Here is a 6,000-nt window from a genome sequence, read left to right on the forward strand (position 1 = left end):
ATTTGGGTGAATTTGGAGGAAATGTAGGTCAGGAGAGGATAGCCTACACTATGTAACATTGTATCTAATAATTTCAATGGCTTTCAAAACTGAAGAATTATTTCTCTCTGTGCTTTATAACCAAGGAGCAGAGTTATAGTTTTTCAGAGGTCCCCGTGGACTGAGGTTCTATCCTTCCATGTTAAGCCTCAGGATTCCTGATGGCAAAAACAGAGGAAAAGGCTAGGAGTACCCTTTTTGATTCTGTGGTTTTCTTTAATGCTCTTTTTCTGTTGCAAAGAAAGTTTCCTTTATGAGGGGTGAGGGCTAGGCCTATTTGTGAATATAAGAACACATATTTAGAATGTAGTTAGAGATTATGCTGGATTAGTAAAATGGTAGTTGTATGTTCTCCAAGATCCCTGATTTCAGTAGCCCTAGATAGTTGGAGAGGTTTCCAGTACCAGGCATGGTTTCCCTCTTGTTGAATGGGTCTAAAGTCTAATTAGGGAGGTGTTGGTTACAACCCCAAGAGATACATCTACAACGCAACTCCCACACCTAAGCTCGGGGATCACTGAAAAATAATGGAATGGAAAGATTGTAAGAACCATGGGAACAGAGAGTTTGCTGTGAGATTGTGTCTCCTAGGAATGTCTGACGCTATACCCATAAAGTCTTACCAATATGACTGGCTAAACATGGGCTGAACAAGGAGAGCAACAATAGTCATGCTCATGTGGGCCAAGCAGATCCCATGAGGCCTCAACCCTATGCAAAGAGCTACAGTTAAGGAATGCTGAGGCCAGCCCTGAAAACATATATATGAGTCACATCACACAGAGGGAGCAGGTTTTATTTACATGTTTAGGAATATGTATGTACATATACATATCTGTATGTAACAACAATTATTAGAAAAGAAGCTATGAAAGAGAGAAAGGAGGACTATATGGGAGAATTTTTGGAGGGAGAAAAGTGTAAGGGGAAAGGATGTAATTATGTTATAATATCAAAATTAAATATATTTTTAAATCATGGTGAATTTCACAAAGGTTTTCTTCAGACTTCCCAGTAAGAAGTGACATACTTCTGCTCACATTTTAGTGACTGAAGCCTTCACACGCTGCATATATCTATTAAAACGAGTTGGGGTTTGGATGAGTCCTAACACTCTGTGTTCTTAAAGCAATTTCTGCCTTCTCAACAAACCAGAACTCCTTTACATATTCCGGATCAATATAAAATAAGGGAGAAAGACCACAAAGCTTCCCAAACTGTGCGTAGGGCCTAAAGGTGTAAGGTAGTGAGAGGGGGCTTGGCCAGCATGTGCCAGGCCATAGCTTAGATCTCAGTGCTGCATCACGAAACCTCAGCAGATCCAAACACAAACGCTCTACATATCTACAGAGTGCGAGGTAAGTATGTTTGAGAATGGCTGAAACTATCTGTCCTCTCTGTAATACAAAGCAGCAAATTCATTCCCTTTGATCTTTTCAGAGGATATTTTAGTATAATTTAGTATATATATGTGTGTGTGTGTATTTATATGTGTACATATATATTTATTATATATGTACATACATTTACAAATTTTGTGATCTCTCTTTTGTAGCTTTTCAGTTAGCCAAGCTGTCTTGTAGTTCATCCAGTCCCATGTATCTTAATCCTTAGATTGCAATTTGTTCTTGTTTTTGAGAGAAGCAATTGCATGTATTCTAGGATGGACTTGAACTCAAGTTTAGGGTCATCCTTGAACATAGCCAGGGATGACCCTAAACTATTGATCCTTCTGCCTCCACCTGCCCAGTACTATGGTTATGGTCATGTATCACCAGACCTGGTGTCTGCAGTGCTAAGGGTAAGACCAGGGCCTTGAGCATGCTGGGTAAGCACTCTAGTAACTGAACTACATCTCCAGGCCAGACTAAATATTATTCTATTATATAAACATTTTCTTTATCTTTTTTATCAGTTGACGGGCATTAGTTTTGTTTCCATTTTAGGGTTATTGTAAGTCATGTTACTATGATATTTGTTTATAAATGTTTATGTAGGTGTTTCTGTTGAGTAGATATATAGAAATTCTGTCTTGATAGATCATATAGTAAATTTATAGGTGTTTTAGCTCTGCTTTCAGCAATCAATTATTTTGCAAAGTGTTCCTAATTGACCCAGCAGCATTGAAGGAGGTTTCCAGTTTCTCTGTGACCTCATAGACACCAGATCTTGTCAGTCTTTTGACAACTATCTCCATGGAGTGTGATGATCTCACTGTAATACTAATTTACATTTGTAGACAGTGACTCATGTTGATCAGCTCTTCCGGCCTCCATCAGCCATTCATCTATCACCTGTCCCGAGATACCTACTTACAAGAGTTGGTATTATTTTTAAGTGATACAGTTTTCAGCAAAGCAATTGGGACCTCAAATATTCTTTAGGACAAGTAAAACAAACTGCTAATAGATCCAGTATTCTGCAGGTTTCATGCTGGTAGCCACAATTGTAGTGAGTTCACGAAAACAAGGGCTACGTAAAGTTCAGAGGATACATTTAGGTCGCATCTCCCATTCTTTGGCTTTCTAATTCTTCCCATTTCCTTTTTGTCTCCACTTCCTGAGCCTTGGAGTGAGAAACACAGCTGTTTCCTTTAGGGCCAGTACAACACTGTCACTTCTTTTTGGCTCTTGACTAATTGTGAGTCTGCATTAACCACAGCCCACTGCAGTAAGTTTCTCTGAAAAAAGTTAAGAGCATCACTTGCAAATGAATATAAGTGAATGTTCCAAAAGCTGTTTGACAACATGTATGTTTAGCAAAGCAAATCTGGCCTCCTCAGCCACAGGGCTCTTGGCCAGGTTTGCAATATCAAGCATCAGTTCTCTCCTTTGAAGCTGGCCATGATGCTAATAAGAAAGTAATTGATTGTCTCTGTAACATTCAGGCCACTAATCCACCACTGGACACGTCTTGCCTGGCACAGTCATTATGATAGGTCTTAGGGTACAGTGGGAAAGGCTGATATTTTCTGATTTCCTTTGTGAGTTATCTTTCTTTCTTTCTTACGGATTATTTAAATAAATGATTAAGAACAATTTGGGGGTTCCTCAAATTTTGTTTGCTGTTGACTTTTATTTGGATTTTTGTGGGTAAAGATTACAATTTATGTGATTCAAATCTGCTTATACTTTGTATATGCACACACACAACATACAAAAATAAAATAAAGTAAATTTTCACTTTTACCTATTAACCTCAGAGTTTTCTAACCAAGATTCATGCCCATTCTATCTATCGCAGGAGTCTTTTCTCTTTGGTTGTAAAATATCCACATGTGATGGTCTTCTGCATTATATCCCAATATAGGTTTCATTGTCAGTAGGAGCAAGGGCTCCCCTATTCTGCCAGAATTACAGAGCGTGCAGAACTGAGGCATGTATGTGTATGTGCATGCTGTGGCAAGGGGGCACCTGAGGAATTGCAGACAAAAGTGACATTTCTCTCTGAGTTCTGGAAGGTTTTTTTTTTTTTTTCTGTTTTGAGATTTCTTTAATGACTATTTCTCAAGTTGCTAGACATTTCTGACTTATTTCCACAGACTAGTTTTTGTTTGTGACAATTCTTAGTTCTACATTGTTTTTCAGAAAAAGGATTTGCTTTGTCCTCACTTTGTCACTATGACTATTTATTGATTTATTTCTTCATTGCTGCTTTAATAAACACTTTAAAGATATTTGACAATAGAACATTTTCTCTTTTGAACAAGCAGCATTTGTTTGCAGTTGATTTAAGCAGTGCTTCTTAAAGACACTTAGAATTCTAGTGTATGTGTATGTGTGTACAGAGCTTACTTCAGACTGAATTATTATATTTTTAATTTATATGTATTCACTGAAAATTTTATAAATGTACATGTACATTCTGAGCACAAACAACCCATGCTCTTCCAGATATCTCTCATGTCTCTTTCCAATAATTATTTTCTACATCATTTCTCAATTTTTACTTAATCCATGTTTGTCAAAACTTGGAGATAAGAGAGAAGCGAGGAGTAAAGTGTGATCATTTGTTCTGTCCTTTGGTTCTAGGGCTTGAATGAAGGGCTTTTTATATGCTAGGTGAACGATCTCCCACCAAAGTACGACCTTTGAATCTACATGCTGCATACTAGAACCAGGTGTGGGTAGTTTAAGCCATACCGAAGTCTAATTTCTGTTAAGAGAATGTATTAGTTACTTTCTGTTGCTGTGACCAAACACCATGACCAAAATCATGGCAGCTGGAGAGATGGCTCAGTGCTTAAGAGAACTACCTGCTTTTCCAAATGATCTGGATTCAATCCCCGGTGCCCATATGGCAGGTCACAACTCCAAGATCTGACACCCACAGACATTCATGCAGGCAAAACACCAATGCACATAAAGAAAAAATGAATCAATTATTAAAAAAAATCAGCTTATGGAAGAAAAAATTCCTTTGGGCCTATGATTCTAAAGGGATTAAATTCCGTCATGGTGGGATGGACATGGCAGCAAGTATCAGGAGCGGGAAGCTGCCAGCCCACACCAGAAGGCAGAGATAGTGAGGTGGAAGCAGTCAAGGCTATAGTCTCTCAACACTTGTCCTCAGGGACACACTTCTTCTAGTAAGTCCCCACCTTAAATCTCTCAAACAGTGAAACAGTGCCGTATTGTATACTTTTTATCTTTTTTATTGGGGTTCTTATAACTATACCTTTCTTCTAACTCTTATCCACCCTAACTCCTTCCAACCCCCAAGACTAGGTAGGAAAGAAAGAAGGTTTGAGGGGAAAGGGGATGAAGTTCTATTTTGGCTACTTCCTGCTGGTTAGGGTCTTTGGGACAAATCCAATCTTCATAGTCAGGATATCTCCAACTTCTTTTCATCAAATCACAACAGCAGCAACCAAGAGCAGCAGTGGGGAGCAGCGGCCTTCGTTTTCCTGGGAGTATTCCCTCCTCATCTCCCAGAATTAAACTATCCACAGCTAGAAAAGATCACTCCCCTCTCAGAGCCCACACAAGGCAAATAGTTTGCTGCTATGGACAATCTGAAGCAGCCTCATATCCCACACCTGGGATTAAAACAGAAACATAAAAGTGAGGTTTTAAGGAAACCAAAACTGCCACTACACAGTGCCAAGAACTGGGACCAAGCGCTCAAATTCCTGAGTTTGTGGGGAGCATTTCTCACTTAAATCACCAAAGAGAATGAACAGGAGTAGGAAGCTGGGCTCAACGTCTTAGAGTACGGTGCTCTTCCTGCACGGCAAAGAAAAAAAAAATTACAACTTAATGTCTGTCTCCAGCTCCACGGTCCCCACTGGTGTAGCTCATTCTGAGAGAATAGTGTGGGCTCCCAATGAAGTAACACGATCATTTTTCTCAGATGCTCATACTTGCACCCAATCCTTCAGACACACCAAGGAGAAATACCTCATAACAGGTTTTTCAGGTAGCATACAAAGTAGCAGGTTTTCTGGTGGTCTGTTCATTCATACTTTCTTTGGGGTATTCCTTCCCACCTCCTCTGTCCCTTCATCTCCCTTCTACCCAACCCCCACCGTATCCTTCCATTCCCAGCATTCACACTGAAACTTTCATATCACTTGTTCTTATTAACTTCCCTAACACATCTTTAAAGCCTCTTCCCCTCCTCCCCCCCTTATGGTCTCTTTTTTAGTTTTCTGACCTCTATACATAAGAAAACCATGTATTTATCAATTAGAAACTAGATCTGCATACCTCTCATTTGTCTTTTTGAGTCTGGGTTACCTCACATACTATAAGTTTACTCAAAATCAAGGCTATGGAGTCTACATTCTCAAGCCCTGTGTCATAGCTGTGCAAGGCGGCTGGTACAGCTGCCAGCCATAAAGCAAAGCCAAGCCGTCTGTCTCCCCACTGGTAAGCTTTCTTAGCTGTTGGAGTTTAAAGATCTAATTCTACAGAGAGCTCACAAACTTCTTGGATAAATTGTGGTTACAAAAAAGTGAAG

This window comes from Psammomys obesus, unplaced genomic scaffold (genome assembly GCF_907164565.1).
Source record: "Psammomys obesus unplaced genomic scaffold, mPsaObe1.curated_primary_1811, whole genome shotgun sequence".
NCBI lineage: Eukaryota > Metazoa > Chordata > Mammalia > Rodentia > Muridae > Psammomys > Psammomys obesus.